This window comes from Mus caroli, chromosome 8 (assembly GCF_900094665.2).
Source record: "Mus caroli chromosome 8, CAROLI_EIJ_v1.1, whole genome shotgun sequence".
Classification (NCBI taxonomy): domain Eukaryota; kingdom Metazoa; phylum Chordata; class Mammalia; order Rodentia; family Muridae; genus Mus; species Mus caroli.
Genome location: NC_034577.1, coordinates 40,972,504 through 40,990,881, shown reverse-complemented (window position 1 = coordinate 40,990,881; position 18,378 = coordinate 40,972,504). Strand labels below are relative to the sequence as shown.

The 18,378-nt window shown below is 45.4% G+C and overlaps 1 protein-coding gene across 2 annotated transcripts in view; it reads left to right on the top strand.

The window, feature by feature from the left end:
- Stox2 (storkhead box 2) overlaps nucleotides 1-18,378 on the top strand; it is a 229,789-nt gene that overhangs the window by 6,054 nt on the left and 205,357 nt on the right. The window lies entirely within an intron of this gene.

Below are 18,378 nucleotides of genomic sequence, written 5' to 3'. Positions count from 1 at the left end.
GGTTGGCAGTCTTGGGTGGGTTGGCAATCTTGGGTGGGTTGGCAGTCTTGGGTGGGTTGGCAATCTTGGGTGGGTTGGCAGTCTTGGGTGGGTTGCTGGAAAGAGGGAGACAGGGAGTGATACACATTAGCTTGGAGTTTTCTCCGAGGGAAGAAAGTTTTCTCTGTGCAGGTGGGGTTTGGAGAAGGAGGGCAGCCAGGGTTTCCCAGATTGTGCTGGGGATGATCAGGGGTTTTAGCCTAACAAATATGTTTTAAATGTTGCATACCCTGGACTGGAGATATAGCTCAGTGGTTAAGAGCACTGGCTACTCTTCCATAGGACCTGGGTTCAATTCTCAGCACCCACAGGGCAGCTCACAACTGTAACTCCAGTTGCAGAGGATCTGACGCCCTCTACAGGCATACATGCAGACAAAAATACCCATGCACATTATGTAAATGCATTCATGATAAAAAGGTGTATCCTCCAGAAAACACTTGCACACTTAAAAAACCAAAATGGAAGCTACTCAAAGCTCAGTACTTTAGATCAACTTAAATTTGCTTAATTAATTGAATTAGTTGCTTTAAACTTCTTTGATTTGGTTGGCTAAGTGGTTAGTTAAGCACTGGCTGCTCGTCCAGAGGATGTGGGTTAAATTCCCAGTACCCACATGGCAGCTCATAACTGTCCAAGGCGATCTGACACCCTCACACAGATTAATGCATGCAAAATACCTATACACATACAAGCAAAGAAATAAAGTGTGGAAAAAAAACTTCTTTGATTAATCTAGCAACTGGGACACATACTTTCTCTGCTCTTTCTGAGTTGGGAAGTAGAGAATGAATCAGATAGTTCTAGTTAGTGAGCCAGCAGACATTCGGAAATTTAAAGAAAATTTGGTTTTGGTTTTTGCTGTGCTGATAATTAAACTCTGGACTTTATGCATATTGGGTTAGTACTCTGCCATCGAGCCATATCCCCAGTCACTGAAATATGAATAAGGCAACTAGAAACTGCCCACCCCCACCCCCACCCTCCGGGCAGCTGGATGCTAAGGCGCATGTGCGGAAGGACTGGCAGAATGCTAAAGCGCATGTGCGGAAGGTCTCTCTGTTCTAGCGCCTCATTTTGGGTGAAGTTTGGATAATGAGACAGGTAGGCAGTAGCAATACTGACAGGGTTACACATGGAAGTTAGCCTGAAGTACTTGAGGAACAAAAGAGAAAGCCAGAGGGGTTGACCCAGGTTAGCCCAGTGGAGGCATGCAGGATTATACTTCCGCATTGAGGGGATATGAATCTTCAAGTACAGTGTGTTGGATTAGATTTGTAGAAAAATCTGAAAGTATTTCAGATATGATCTTATTTCTTGAAGATGTTTGCCTGTCATATTAAAACCTAGGATAAGTCTAAATATGGGACAGTGATGTAATTAAGTATTCATTAACGTCCAGTCAGTCATAAAAACATTTTTATGAACCACCTCACTCAGGGTCCCAGACCCTCTAAGCAAAGGCGTGCTGTTTCTATATGAGGAAAGATACAAAGTGAACTTCCGAGCTTGCCTAGAGTCAGCGAGAGGCTTCATGAAGTCTTGCACATTTCAGGGCTAATTGTTTTTTTATTATTACTTCGTTGTTTACTTATTATCCTAAGCGTTCATTTGTCTTCTTGTGAGTTTGTTTTGAATTTGGGAAAGGAAGTGTATGGAGAGAAGAATTTATTGCTCATTATGAAGTTAATTTAAGGAAGTGGTTCTCAACCTGTAGGTCACAACCCCTTTGAGGTTGCACATCAGACATCCTGAATATCAGCTCTTATATTATGATTCGCAACAGTAGCAGAATATTACAGTTACGAAGCAGCAATGAAATAACTTTGTGGCTGGGGGTCAGCACGACATGAGGAACTGTATTAAAGGGTTGCAGCATTAGGAAGATTGAGAGCCACTGAACTAAAGGAATGTAAAATGGAGGAGGTGTCTGGGTGCCGTGGAAGCAAATACTTTGTACTCTCCGCTCCTAAGACGCAGGGTATGAGAGAGGGGAAGGTGGAGGTGATGAGAGAGCTTGTGCGTAGGATGGCCTATGAAAAACAGCAAGGGTGAAGATGACGGAGAGGAGGAGGGAGCAGGGGACACCAGCTGGCCGCAGAACTGTGCCTGGCTATGTGACCTTCCAGGAGGACTTCAGGTTGGAAGTCCTGAGACAGGCAGGTCCTTTCCAGTTTTCACAGACTTTCTAACCAAGTGCCTTCTCAGTCACCAAGGCAAAGAGGCAGGTGTAGGGAGCTAACCTGTTCATCTCTTGGTATCCTCATGGAACAGGCTGCAGGACTTCGTGTTTAGTGCATGGCCAAGTTTGGTTCCCAGCGTTCATGTCTAAAGCTGGTCATGGTGGTGGCACGTGCTTGTAATACCAGCTCCTAGGGGGCAGAGCCTGGAGGATATCCCTATGGCCATCTAGCGGAATTGGTGAGCCTTGGGCCCCAGTGAGAGAACTTGTCTCAAGGAATAAGGTAGATAGATATAAGGAGGGATGACATCCCAGGTTGCCCTCTGGCTTCAACATACAGGTGCACACACATACACGCACACACATATACGTGTCACAAGAAGACAAATGAACGCTTAGGATAATAAGTAAACAACGAAGTAATATGTATACGTGTACATACAGCATATATACATAGAGACATTCTTTATCTGACTGGTTACAGCAACATTGGTCCTACGGTTGAACCCCACTGGCAGTATTTATCCAGAATCTTGGCTCTTCCTCCAAGGAAACTTAACTGTCTTGCAGGTTCTGATGGTGACTCCTCCCCCCTGCCTCTTTTTTCCTTTGGTCTGGATAAGCTTGGAAAGTCTGCCAACTTTAGAGTTAATACAGAACTGTGGGACACTTGAGTAATTTTTGTGATAGCAGAGACTCTGTGAGCAGCGTCTCACGGTCTAATTTGTCTAGGTTGATTTCCTTTCGCCAGAGCTTGGTTATTAATTTATTAAAACATCTTGGTTTGAGGAAAAGTCTTTAATAGTTAACTGTGAAAAGTGAATATGGGGACATGAAAGGGAGACCTTAGGAACTGTGTCTGCCCCCAGATAATCTGGGCTACCCTGTCATCTTCTTATTCTGTGTGTATTTAGTCCAAAATTTACTTATATCCAGAATGAAAATCAGGTTTTTATGTTTGTCTCAGTTAGGGTTTTATTGCTGTGAGCAGACACCATGACAAAGGCAACTCTTGTACAAGACAACATTTAATTCCAGCTGGCTTACAGTTTCAGAGGTTCAGTCCATTATCATCGTGGTAGGAAGCAAGGCAACATGCAGGCAGACATGGTGTTGGAAGAACTAAGAGTTTTACATCTTGATCTGAAAGCAGCTAGAATTACACTATTTTGTCCGCAGGCAGTCCTGAGAAGACTCTATTTCCACACTAGGCAGAACCAGAGCATAGGAGACCTCAAAGACCACCCACACAGTGGCAAACTTCCTCCATAAGGCCACGCCTGCTCCAACAAAGCCACACCTGCTGATAATGCCACTCCCCGTGAGCCAAGCATTCAGACACAGAAGTCTAGAGGGCCAAGCCTATTCAAACCACCTACAGAAACCTGGAAAAAAATGTTAATTTTATTGGATATGTCTTTTAGTTTCATTACTAAATTTTTGTTTTGTTTTGTTTTTTTGAGACAGGGTTTCTCTGTGTAGTCCTGGCTGTGTGTCCTGGAACTCACTCTGTAGACTAGGCTGGCCTTGAACTCAGAAATCTGCCTGCCTCTGCCTCCCAAGTGCTGGGATTAAAAGTGTGTGCCACCACTGCCCAGCCCTAAATTTTTATATATTAAGTGTACTATATTCAAATCTGTTTTTATTTTTGGTTTTTTTGCTTTTATTTTTTGCTTTTATTTTTGTTTATTTTGTTAAAGAATGTGGGTACTAAAGTAATTTTCTAAAACTATATCTCCTGCTGTATTACCTCCTGTCTGACTCCCGTGTGCTGGAGTTAAAGGCATACACTACCATGCCCAGCTATATTTTGGCATTTTGATACCTCATGCATATAGAATAGATGTTACTTTTTATATAAGCATATAATATACATTTCTGTAGTTTATACAGAATAGTATAATACAAACTTCACTTTCTAGAAAGCAGAATGGAAAAACAGACTTTCAATATTTTTTTTCTTCAGAATATTTACTTTCCATTCACCACTGTTCTTTTCCTTTTTTCTTTTTCCTTTTCCTTTTTCTTTTTCTTTTTCTTTTTCTTTTTCTTTTTCTTTTTCTTTTTCTTTTTCTTTTTGGTTTTCTGAGACAGGGTATCTCTGTGTAGCTCTGGCTGTCCTGGAACTCATGCTATAGATCAGGCTGGCCTCAAACTCAGAAATCCGCCTCCCGAGTGCTGGGATTAAAAGCGTGCGCCACCACTGCCCGGCTTTCACCACTGTTGATAGACCATTTTAACTACTTTTTTCTCTATTAGATACATCTAAAATATACTATGATTGTGTCTGTGTATATGCACAAGCCTGTGGTTCTCAAATGTTGCAAGGGACCTGTTTACAGCTCATGAGACAATCTCGGGTGTGAGTCTTCAGGTATCTTCCTCTTTTTTTTTTGAGACCAGGTTTCTAATTGACCTGGCACTCTGTACATAGGTCAGGCTAGGTGGCCCACGAGCTTTCAGGGATATGCCTGTGTCCACTTCGATGTCACCGGGATTACAGGCACACACTACCATGCCCAGCCTGGCGTGTTACGTCTGTTCTGTGGATCCAAACTCAGGTCAGCATACTGGGGATGCAAATACTTTGCCGTGCAAACCAGCCCCTAAGCATCTTTTAGTCTCCAAAAAGCCTCAGATTTTTTTTTCCCGTGGGAGAGAGTCAAACATCAGCTTTTCGTAAATCATTCATACTGAACTGAAATAGCACAGCCCACCTGGCCACGGCCGTGCTTCCATTTAAATGCCATCCTTGATTTCTTTCCCTTTAACCTCACGACCACAGCGTTGATTTGCAAACCTGACTATTCCTTGGACACTGAGCTCTGGGTCAGGGATTGTAAGGGAGTGAGGTGGAGGAGGACCCCCAGTAACAGGCAAAGAGCAGCAGTGGGTGTGAACGCTGGGATTACAGGCATGATACACCACTGCCCAGCCCTGGGCTAGAGATTCTTAATATCATGCTCCTGCCTGACAATAAACAAGCAGGTGTTCACTGACACTTGTTAAAATGCAGGAAGGGAGATTTTATTGAGGACCATGGCAGTAGGTATAGGGACCATAGCAATGGCCAACTTTTCAACTTCCAAGCTGGGGTGAATACGATATTCTGGGGAAAAGTACACGCCATCGCCTTGGCTGTCAGACTGTTGAAACAATGGACTCCAAGAAACTGGAATTTCTCTCGAAGGATCTATCATGTAGCGGGAAGAAAAAGACTGAATGTCAGCGGCCAGGAGCGGCCAGGAGCGGCCAAAGGAGGACCTTCACACAGTTCTGACAACTTGTCGGCTCAGTTGTGGAAGACTGGAGCAGAGACGGATGGGTAGGACCTGGACCAGAATTGCTCTGTTAGGAATAACTCGTGGTTATCTACTTAAACTTCAACTTCATGTTAGGACTATGAAATAGATTTAGGGTGGAGTGTTCCTGGATCTCTCTCTCTCTCTCTCTCTCTCTCTCTCTCTGTCTCTGTCTCTGTCTCTCTCTGTCTCTCTGTCTCTCTCTTCCCCCTTAGCTGGCACATGTAGACCAACCTGGTCTCCAACTCACTCCCGGGCTTGGGCTAACAGCATGCACCACTGTGGTTGGCTTTACTTTACCCTTGTGACTGGCTTATTGAGGTTGGGTGCCTGAGCCTAGTTTGTTAGGGTTACCAGGACACAGGTTCTGACCTGAACCAGCAACCGACTCACAGAGCTGAATGCCGAAGTATTCAGCCGGAGCAAGTGGCAGATTTGTAACTGAGGGTCAGAGTGGAGGGGGAAGGATGGGGCATTATTTAAGGAAACGGAGGGTTCTCACTGAACACAGATCAGGTTGGTGGGATTCACTTGGGCGTGGTGGAGGAAGAGAGACCGATCAGCTGTCACGGATGATGTTTCTGCTAAGCTAGCTTAGCATCGGTCTCTGTGGAAACCACACACACACACACACACACACACACACACACACACACACACACACTGAATGAATAGGCAGGCCTAAGAAACCAACCGTTCAGGAACTTGTGTCAAGTTTGACTAAGCCAAGAAAAGGTAGCACTGATCCGGGCTCACAGGTCAGGGAGGGGCAGTGGAGGGCACAGTAGCAGAGGCAGCCATTTGATAGGTGGAAGCCACGTTAAATGCTATTTGGAGATCAGAATTGTTTTTGTTTGTTTTGCCAGTATAAGCATCCAATGTTTGAGTACCTTGGTCGAAGGGTCACCCGCCGCAGGGTAAGGAAAATGCTGGCCTTATATCTATCTGGCTCACACTAGTTTCAAAGCCGCAAGGACCCTCCAGGAATTCTAGAGACTTTTAGGAGGTGCAACCCCAGCTTTTAGGTTCCAGCCTGAGGTCCAGGGTCGCGTGCTGTTCCTGTGGGCGGTTAAGCTTTTGTCCTTATCTGTTCTCATCGGAACTCTCCCTTTGCCCACATGTAGCAGTAACCATAGATATTTCTAATGTTTCTGAATCGAGAAGGACGGGAAGACAGGAAAGCTGTGCCTCAGGACAGGAGAATCTTCAGTGTAGAGAGCGCCATGGAGATAACAGCCACACTGCTAAGAGATGAGATTAACCGACCGATAGATGACTGATTAACCAGACACTCTTTCCCTGAAATCTTTACTTGATAAATTCCTTCTCTGCTTACTTTCCAGGTTTAAAATGAACGTAAGAACCAGGCTTGGTGTGAATAGCCTGGCACTGGTGAAGCACGACTTTAATCTCAGTGCTCTGGAGGCAGAGGCTGGAGGATCTCTGAGAGGCAGGGGCCAGCCTGGTCTACATAGTGAGTTCCAGGACAGCCAGCCAGAGCTACGTGAAGAGACCTTGTCTCAACAAAACCAAACCAAAACCAAACAAACAGAACCTAAATATATCTCACTGATAAATAAGTTTCCTGGGTGAAACAAACAAACAAACAAACAAACAAACAAAACACCTCAGAAAACACCAAGATTCTTAAAATGATGTGAGTTCCTTTGTTTTCAGGAGTGTGGCCAAAAGGAAATAAGCTGGCTCTCCCAAGGTCCAGCCCTGTGTAGCTCTGTTCATACTGAGAATTTAGAAGCAGGTTTAGCCAGCAAACTTACACACAGTACGAATAAGTCATACTTCAAACTTACGTATTCAAATTGCTTCGTAGATAAAGTCACATTTGTGTGTGATACCTTTTAAAATGTCAATTGGAAGGATTTTAGATTAAAACTAGAAAAAAGCTAAGTATGGCCCTTTAAAACAAATTTTCTTCTTTCTGTTAACATTTCTGAAAGTTTAATAGTGGAAGATTAGTTTCCGGCTGAAAGAGTGGAATTATAGCTGCTTTCAAGAACAGTTGAATATGAATTGTCCAGTTCACGTTCGTCGGTTCAGCTCCGCCGTCAGAACGTGAGTCTACACCGGCCAACTACAGGTCAAGAGCATGACCTACACTGAAAGTGCTCTTGTTTCCAGGGAAGGGATTGTGTCTGGAGGGAGAATGTCCACATTCTTCTCATAGGTGCTGATGCTTGCAGCATGAAGTCGGGGGGAATGCAGTTAGCTCCTTGTAACACTGTGAACATACTTAATTTTTCAAGTAGAGCGCCTTTGTGCTGACTTTACCCTTAAGCCGCGAGAGCGCATCCAGGCATTTCAGTTAAGACTGCCTTCTCCAGCGGTAAAGGTTCAAAGGGTTCCCATGTGTAGGTCAGTTATTGTGTTTTTATTCTGCTTGTTTATGTAGCACTGTATTCTGCTTGCTCACATTAACAGGTGATTTTGAATGTGTCCTTCCCATCAGACTGTAACTGTCTTGAAGGTAGAGGCTGCAAACTTTGACTTATGTTTTCTAATCCAGTTTCCCGTGCTGATGCACAAATTTCAGCACTGCATAGTTGTCCTTAAAAGTATTGTTAATATGAAGCAGATGGCGGCAGCTGCGGCTCCAAACTATGATTTTTAGACTGGGAAAAGTGCTAATTGTGGGTAAAGATGACATAAGTCTTTATACTCTGGCAGTGATATTGTAAACTAATTTTTTCCCCCCGAAAGCATTTTAGCAGTGTGTGTCCAAAATCACCCTGATGTTCACATGGTTTGATGTGGTCATTTTATCTCTAGGACCAGATATAAAATAATAATGGATCCTATAGAGGCATAGGTCTTTCCATATACAACTTATACGGAAAAAAAAATACTTGTATGTCCTCTGTCATGAATGGAAAGTAGTTATGGATATTCTGTTTCTGTGTGTTGGGTAGAATACTTGGTAGCTATTGAAAATGTCTTTGAGGCTCAGTGTGATGACACACACCCATAATCCAGGACTCTGGAAGACAGAGGCAGGAGGACTGTGAGGTAGAACTTAGCCTGTGCAACGCCCGCAGCTATATATGGAGACCCTGTCTCAAAACCGTCATGAAGTAACAACACTGAGAGGTACTTACGTTCGATGATGTTCCTTGAGCTGAGTAAACATTGGGTAGCCGATCTAATCAGACCTGAACTTAAATCAGGTGCATCCGAATTAATTGGGAAAAATAACACTATCACACTACTGTATACCACTTTCTGTGCCTTGGGCCACCTCTAGGCGTCTTTTCCGAGGTGAAGGACGGGAGCTAGAGGGTAACCTTGTACCATCGTGTTAAGTGGTGTGACTGGTGACTCATGAGTTTGTCCAGCTCAGGCTCACTGGAGAGCTTTAAACACACGAATGACTGCATAAGTAAGTACCCAGCAGCCTCCTCTGAATTAGGCTCAACTTATAAAGATGCAGAGGCCAGATCTGTTGCCAGTCTATGACCAGCACTGAGGATCATTTGAACAGCCAATTGATTGATGTTTTTAGTATATAAACACCAAGTACACACCAAGTATCCCCATCTCAAGTCCTGCTCATCATGCTTGGATGTAGGGATTAGAAGTAAAGGCAGAGTTTTGTTGGCTTATTTGTTTTGTTTTTTGTTTTTTGTTTTGTCTCCACTTTTCAGATTTCCTTCATCATGGAGTGATGTCACTAAGAACAAAGTAACAGTTAAATAAAAGATTTTTAGGAGCTCGTTTGGGGCATACTATGCTACTTTAAAAGAACTTTTTAAAGTTAAAAATTACACTTACTGATATGTGCTGGTGTGTGTGTGTGTGTGTGTGTGCATGTGTGTACATACGTGTGTCATGCCATCGTGCACATGTGACGGTCAAGGATCACCTATGGGGATCTGCCTTCTCATGCTACCATGTCAGTCTCGGGGCTGAACAAAGTTGTCAGACTTGGCAGCAAGCGCCTTTACCAGCCGATCCATCTTCCCGGGATGCTGCTTTTAAACAACCCACAGGAAGGTCCACAGGTGGAGAAAATGGAACTAAATCCCGAAAAAGACTTACACTTGGCAAAAGGCTACAAAATGTGTCAGTTGAACTATTACTGTGACCAGCATATCTTAAATCTGCCTGTCTTCTAACATAGCTTTAGAAAGTAAGACTTGGGGGTGTAAGTTTGTAAGTTAAATAATGTTGGAATCGTGTCTTAATCAAAAGTAAAATATTGGATAATTAAGGAAAGCCTGATTGGCTAGTCTGTTTATCCCATTGGCAAGCCTGCCTTTGCATTGGGTTGTACAATGTTTTTAGTTAAGGAGGAATGTATTTCTCTCATGATTGAGAGGAAAGGGTGTGAGGTGATATAGTGTTATAAGACATGACGGTCCTTGCTGTTGATGCTGAGCCAAATGACATTTAGCGTGGGAACAAACACAGGATCTTTTTCAGTCCACTCTTGTGACACTTAGGTTGCCGCTTTGTGTCACCCCAGTGGTGAAAACATGGAGCCTTCAGTAGAATAAAAAGGATACTGAAAATTTTCTATTTGCAGGGGGCAGACAGAAGGGGATGTAAAATTTGCATAATCTGTTATGCAAATGTTCAGAAACACACTTTTATTATAGAGCTTTGGACATAGGACCAAATTTTTTTCTCTGTGTGTGTGTGTGTGTGTGTGTGTGTGTGCACGAACAGCTTTATTTTCATAGACAAATAATTTAAAGACAGAAAACAAGTGTTATCAGAAGTCCCGGGGACCCCCAGTAGAGATATCAAATGTTGCCGGAGAAATAAGGTCCTGTCTTTGGGGTCCTGAGACTCGTTAATAAAATAAATTAAGAACAGCCACACATGGAAGATGGAGGACAAAGAGTGGACCCGAACAGAAGCATGAGAACGCGTTATAAGAGTTTAAAAAGGAGAACTGTAGAGCAGGCCAGCTGTGAACTCTCCAGCTGCTGGGCGGGCGGGCGCACTAAAGCTGTGCTGCTTGGGACGAAGTGGTGCCTGGTGGCGGGCATCCACACGCCCGCCCGCCCGCCCGTACTGGGCAGGGGAACTTCAGGAACGGAGCAAGGAAGCCCAACGTGTTAATTAGGGAGTTTAAAAGCACATTAAAGGCTCTAGCCAGCATCCAAAAGTAAAAGATGGGAGAGAAGAAAGAAAGAGTTATGTCTTTCTGAGTCAGGCCTTAGGAAGATGGGCAGATCCAGTAGGATCTCACGGTAGCTCAGCTGGTAAGGACTGCGCTATGGGGGGTGGGAGGTGGGAGGAATTCTGGGAAGGAGAATCACAGTGCCTTAGAGCCAGGGCTATACAGAGAAACCCTGTCTTGAAAAACAAAAAACAAAAAACAAAACAACAACAACAACAACAACAAAAAAGGGTGAACCAGCCATCCATAGCTAGCCAAGTCCTGCGCTGCCCTGCTGGATTAGCCGATAAGACAAGGGCCAGCTTCCACCCAGAGGTGAGTTCTACCCTCACAGGCTGATTCGGTGTTGCTGTAGAATAGTTAGCACTTTTGCTGTTAGTTATGACCAACGGTAATTGTGTTTTGACTGTCCCGGTATAGGTCACGCCTAATGATAGGAGGAAAGAGAATGCTGATTTTTGAAGGTTCAAGCTCTCTGCTAAAGAGAAAGTCATTCTAAGCTTTCAACCCCCAATGAGGTCTAGACCATTCTCTTCTAGAACGTGGCACTACTTATTGTCTTCTCTTCTGGAGATGTTTTGTTCGGAGTAAAAAATAAAACCACCCTGAAGCCAGCAAAGTCAAGCAACGGAGAACATTGACTTTCCTACTTCGGATTTGGCTCTTTGAGGTCTCCCAACCTCGGTTACTTTTTCTTGAGGTTTCAAACATACAAGTGTCACAGTCCAGTATCAAAATGATGACGCTTGAAGAGAAAATACATGTGTCAACAATACAAATATTTTTCACACTACTTTTTTTTTTTTTTATGCTGTCAGGGCTGGAGAGATGGCTCAGTAGCTAAGACCTCTGGCTGCTCTTGCCAGGGACCTGGGTTCAGTTCCCAGAACTTACACAGCAGCTCAGAGCCATCTGTAACTCCAGTTCCAGGGGATCTGACACCCTCTGCTTGTCTCTGTGGGCACCAGACATGCAAGTGATACCCACAATACTTGGAGACAACACACTCACACACCGCAACAAAAGTTTTAAAAATAGTCTTAAAATAAAAATGTTGAGTATGTTGCTCTGGGCCAATCAACCACCCTGCCTTCCTTCAAGTTGATGAACCCTAAATCAGGGGAGGAACATTCTCCAGGAGCGTTAAAACCCACAGCCCCCTAGAAGAGACTGGACTTTTCGTTTTCTCAAATTTCTCCACAGTTTTGCTGCAGAGGGTCTTTTTCTCTGTGTGTCTGGTGCATGTGTGTGTGTGTCTGCTGCATGTGTGTCTGCTGCATCTGTGTGTCTGCTGCATGTGTGTCTGCTGCATGTGTGTGTCTGCTGCATCTGTGTGTCTGCTGCATGTGTGTGTCTGCTGCATGTGTGTCTGCTGCATTTGTGTGTCTGCACACCCCAAGAAACTCCTTTCTTCACCTGCTGAGACTCTTGTCAGTTCTCCACTGCCACCTATTGTGCTTCAGACGTGTCCTGCCTTTTACTTCATTATTATTATTTTATTTTTTTAATGTTTTTTTTGAGATGGAGTTTCTCTGTGTAGCCCTGGCTGTCCTGGAACTCACGCTGTAGACCAGGCTGGCCTGGAACTTAAAGATCCCCTTGCCTCTGCTTCCCGAGTGAGCGGCCACCACCCAGACTGGCAGAGAACGCAAGCCTGATCTAGATCCCTAAACTGTTATCATTTCAAGACACCTAGCCTCTATCACTACGTTAAAGAAAACCATTAGATATTAATCTTTAAAGTAGTTCTTTTTTCCCCTCTTATTTGACCTGTGACCTTGTTTCAGTGTTTTAAAAAGATGGCAAAACTAGGTGGTAATCACTTTTCAGATTCGTTTTTAATTACCTTACTAACTAATTAAACAATTAACATGCGTGGACAGATACTCACTTGTAGCATATATGTGGAGGTTAAAGGCCAGCTTGCCTAGTCTCTCTTTCTCCCATGTGGGTCTTAGGGATTAACCTCAGGTGGGTAGGCTTGGTAGCGCTCACCAAGTCTATCAGCTGAGCATCTGCCTGGCCCTAGAGTATTTTTTATTTTGTGACATAAGTGTCCTGTGTCTGCAGGCCTGAAAACCTGCTTGCCTGTATACCTCTCTGTTTTATACAGAGGGGTCCTATTATGAGGGGCTTATGTAGGGAGGATTCACCATCTCCTTTCTGTGCCTCAGCAACTTGTTTTTATTTTTGGGTTTTTTTTTTTTTTTTGCTTGTTTGTTTGTTTTTGTTTTTTTTTTTTTTGACTTCTGAGGAGAGACTCCAGGTGTCACTAGCTGTAGCTTTCCTTCGGTGACACCTGCTTCTAGTTCTCCTACCTCCTACCTCTAAAGCTGGGTATTCTGTCAGGAGCTGTCAGGAGCTCTCATTGTGGACATGGGCACTCTCTGCGGGCTCTGCAGGTTTGGACACGCCTCTGCGTGCCCTGCTTCAGTGAAATACAAATTCCAAATGTAGCCATTTCCCCACCTCCGGCCTCCCAAAGCTTTGGCTTCTGAAAAACACACAGCAGGTTGCCTTGCTTTTTGTTTGTTTTTGGTCTCTTTGTATATGCCGGACAAAGTATGGTCACTGAGTGTTATCAGGTGTGTGTCTTGTAAAGGACTGACGTTTTCCTGCTTAGTTTCAAAATATGCTGACTGAATACCATAGGCTGAGCCAGCGGATTCCATGTGTGGTGTTTGAGACACCCAAGGTAACTGCAAATAGAAAAAGTAAACACTGAAGTTCAAGTTGTTTTTTTTTTTTCCCTTCCCAGTCACGGACCTGTTCATTCACTCCTGGCCCCCCTTCCCTGCTGCTAATCCAATGTAGTTTAATGACTTTATTTTGTCCTTGAATTGTACCCAGAGGCTTGCTTGGGACCCTCCCTTGGCTGGATGCCTGTACCGAACCGTATGGCTCGTCACGGAATGCAGATAATGGCTTCGTTTCCTCCTGTGTTTTAATCGGCAGAAACCTGTGCGAGCAGGTAGACCTTCCATAAAGTACAAGCGAAAGCATTGTGCCACAGTTATTCATGCCAGAGTGTAGCCAGCCCCGGGACTCTTTCCAGAAAACCTCAACGTCCTTCCTGCTCTCTGCTGGACGCGTTAACGCGTGACCCTAAGAGAATGGGTAATGCCTTCTGTAATGGTCATGGCTGAACCCCGGTGGGCAGGTGGGCTTTGCAGAGGCTCCTCTGCAGGGAGAGTTCCATGTCTCCCCTCCCTCTCCACTGCCTGTTCTCTGCCAGTCTGAGCTTTGCCTCGGGGTTCAGTTAATGTACCTGCTGGGGTCCGCAGCCCAGAAGTACGGCTTTGGAGACTTTATCTGACTACTGCTTGGCCATGGAAAGCCGACCTCCATAAACCATGAGCCTGGAAGCAGTCTGTGCCATCGCTGTTGCTTGAGAATGAGCCTCTAAAAGCCGCCATTTACTAGATAGCCGCTGTGCTGGATTCCGAGCTAGTTCGTTTCTGTGCAGCGATGTGCTGCGTAAGGCAGTCAGCACCAGACTGCACATATGATGGCGGTCCCCACAGCCTAGGTGTGCTGTGTAGCCTGCAACCATCTTGGTTAATGTAAGTACACTCTGATGTTTGCGCAATGCCAGAACTGGCTGCTGGCGATTGTAAGTGATGTATTTAATCTTTGCTGAAATTTAGTGGGGTTCCCCTTATCCCCATTTTCTGAGAAGCTGAAACAGAGAGACAAACAGGGTTCTTACCCAATGATGAGCTAAGGAGAATAGTCCTGCCGAGACAGCCCTGCTCCAACAGCCCCTGTCTCTCCAGATCACAGCTTTGCCCTCCTTGTGGGGGGGCACAATAAGTAACCCCCTTATATAACCCTTTCACTCTCTCCACCCTGGCATCCTTCATGTGTAGGTCAAGCCTTCGTCAGGTGTTCCCCTCGGAAGGAAAAGGTAACTACAGAGATCCATTGATGGCGGTCTGCCCTTTTACAGACTGTCACCTGCAGGCCATGGCTGTCTGAAAGTGGGTGATCCAAGGCAGACTGTAGGATGGGGACAGCTTTCTTTCCCTCATCCGGCCTTGTGCTTTAGCGTCCAAGAACTGGGAAACCAGGGCACATGGAATTCTGCTCTGTCTTTTCCTGCCTGGTGGACATGAGGGCTTAGTGTTGTCAGTTTTGCCGCGCATGCCTGTGGGGGAATCATACGTTGACTGAGGTGGGAGGACCTGTCTGTTAGAAGTGGCACCATTCCCTGGCAGGGATCCTGCACTGGATAAGTGGAAAAAGGAGCTGAGCACTAGCACTCACTCCTGTCTTTCACTGCCTGTCTTAGTGAGGGTTTTACTGCTGTGAAGAGACACCATGACCAAGGCAGCTCTTCTAAGGACAACACTTAATTGGGGCTGGCTTACAGGTTCAGAGGCTCAGTCCATTATCATCAAGGTGGGAGCAAGGCAGCATTCAGGCAGGCATGGTGCTGGAGAAGCTGAGAGTTCTACATCTTCATCTGGAGGCTGCTAGGAAAATACTGGCTTCTAGGCAGCTAGGATGAGGATCTTAAAGCCCACACCCATAGTGATACCCCTACTCCAACAAGGCCACACCTACTCCAACAAGGCCACACCTACTCCAAGACCACACCCACTCTAACAAGGCCACACCTAGTCCAACAAGGCCACACCTAGTCCAACAAGGCCACACCTAGTCCAACAAGACCACACCTACTCCAGCAAGACCACACCTACTCCAACAAGACCACACCCACTCCAACAGGCCAGACCTTCTAATAGTGCAACGTCCTGGGCCGAGCATATACAAAGCATCACGGTGTGTATGCATCCCTGGTTGTGGATGTAATGTGACCAGCTCCTTTAAGTGTCTGCTCCCTAGACATTCTCTCCGTGATGGTGGACCTTGGCACTGGGATCCAGAACCAATCCCCATATCTCTTAAGTTGCTTTCACCACAGCTACAGGAAAAGAGGCAAAGAAGTAGGTGTGTTGAGTCACCCGATGTGGTCACAAGAGGAGACAGGAAAGCATGTCTAGTGTCTTAGCAGAGACAGCAACACCTCGAGGTGTTTCCCCTCCATAGTCCATTTGGCACACAACTGCTGGCAGGAGTCTTATCCAAGGAATCGGCTTTTCGATACCAGTGACTTCCAGAACCTCCGGGGCTTTTCCTTGGCCCTTCCCATCCATACTTCTTGACTATAGATGCTTTAAATCAAGGATGCAGTCAATCCCTGGGCATATTGTAAATTACTGTATGGAGTGATGTAGGGTGTATGATAAAAATGGTGTAACACTAATCCACCGTCGTCCCTCACATGCATCCTGGGACTTGATCACATCCCCAGATAGTTAGACTGATGTGCATAGCCGTGCATCTTGTGAAACTGGCTACCAACTTTCTGTGAGGAGTGCTTAATTTTTTTTTTTTTACAAGGTCCCCTTTGCTATGGCTCTGCAAACTGGGGAAAGCAGAGAGTGTTAAGTTTAGCAGCGTTACATAACCATGTTGTTGGGCTCCATCTCGTAAGCTGTCAGCATCATTTTGGGATGAGGGCATTCTGAGGCGGCGGCGGTGTCGAGACCAGCTGGAACAGGAGACCTGTACAGTTGATTCTGTCCTAGTTGAGACTTTATTTTTTTTTTCTGGGTCACAAAGCATATAAAATATTCCGATCTCCCAATGCTTCTCTCATTTCACTTTAATCAACTAATTAGGGTATATCTGGTTTTGTTCCTGTATGCACACGTGTGTCTTTTCCTTTATGCGCACGTATGTTCTTCTATACACATCTCTGTGTTCCTGTATACACATGTATGTGCATTCCTGTATGTACATGGGTGAGTTTGTGTTCCTGTATGCAGGTGTATGTGTGTGTGTGTGTGTGTATTGCTGCTGTATGCACATATGGAGAGGCCAGAGGTTGAATATAGTATCTTGATCTATCTCCCTCCACCCTATCTTTTTGAGACAAGGTCTCTCACTGAACTTGGCACTGGCCACTTTTGGCTTGGCTAGCTGCCCACTGAGTGTCCAGGACCTGCCTATGTTTTCCCTTCAGAGCAAGGTTATCATGTGAAGCACAACGTCTGACTGTTTAACGGCTGTTGGGAATCTAAACCCAGAACGTGCACTGAATCGTCTTCCTGTTATAATTTACTTTTTGAGATAGGGTCTCACTGTGTAGCCCTGGCTAGCCTGGAACTCAATATGTAGGCCAGGTTGGCCTCAGACTTATAGAGAACTGCCTACCTCTTCTGCCTAGTGCTGGAATTATGGGTGTGTGTTCTCATGTACTTCAGGGGTGGGGGTGGGGGTGGGGTGAGGGTGGTGACTATTTTAAATTTTGAGAAGGTCTCATGTAGCTCAGGCTGCCCTCCAGTTTGTTATGTAGCTAAGGATGGTTCTCTTGCCTCTACCTCCCAGTGCTGGGATTTTAGGTGGCTAGTTTTTATGGTGCTAGAAGTTAAACCCAGGGCTTTGCACACTCAAGGCCAGCAATCTCTCCAACCAAGCTACAACCCCAGCCCGTCCCCTCTATTTCAAACCACATTCTTTCCCACTCTCTGCTTCCTTTGGATCCTATTTTACTTTCCTAGTACACAGACCGTGGCTCCTCAAGTAAACTTCAGTCACATCGGATTGGAAAAGGCTGAGCAGAAAGGGTGAAAGGCTAAATTTTAAGTAAATGACCACAAAACAGCATTGTGATTGCTGGGGGTGGGGGTGGAAGTAGGGTCGGTGGGGTGTTTCTATTTGGCAAAATGACAAGTAAAGTTTATATTATTTTCCATGCAGGAAACCAGATGAAAGCAAAGAAAATGTGCACTTTTAGGAATTTGAGGGTATTTGAGCTAATGGAGCGTGGAGTGCATATGATGTGCTATGCCGATTTTCTAGGCACCGTGGGGGATGCAGACGATGCTATGGGTGTAGTTCTGGCTCCTCAGTGTGCAAGGATTTACCTGGGAGCTCAGATAACAGTAGGCAGGTAGTTAAACATCAGAATGAGTTGCAGAGGGGACGAAGGGCTAAGCTAGCTTTCTGCCTCTATGAAAAAGTACTTAAGGTACGCATCTTGTGAGGAGGAAAGAGTTCAACTGGCTCTCGGTTTGAAAGACTTCTCTGTTCGCGGACACAGGTCTTCACTGTTTTAGGCCTGCAGTGGGGGCCAGCACATCACAATGGGACATGCATGGGGGCAAAGGTGTTTCCCCTCGTAGTGTCCAGGAAGGAAGGGGGGGGCAGGAAAGGGCGAGGCTCCCAATATCTCCTTCAGGAACAAGCCCCTAATGACCTGCCTTTTCCAGTTGATCCTGCTCCTAAAGATCGCATCATCTCCCGGGTCACCCTTCAGATCACCCCATTTCCTAGTACCCTGGATAGTCAGGTGAGCTCACACTGGGCTTCAGAATGGAGGGATCACCTCAAGTCCGAGGCAGCTTTTGCAGGGAGCTGATTCTAGGCAGATACTTGCGGTTTCATCAGTGTGTGTATAAGAAGCTATCTCTCTGTTGAGTTAGCACAGGTTGGGCATGTCTGCCCCTCCCCCCAGAGCCTTGGCTGTGTAGCCCCAGCTGTAGCTTCCATCAGGTTTAGTAGGTAGGATGGGAACACAAGGCCATTGGGAGGAAAGTAGGCAGAGGGGGTTGGGCTGGAAGAAGCAAGCAACAGAAAGCTGTTGGCTCCCAAGGCAAATCTGTGCTAGAGCAGTGGTTCTCAGCCTTCCCATGGCCGTGACC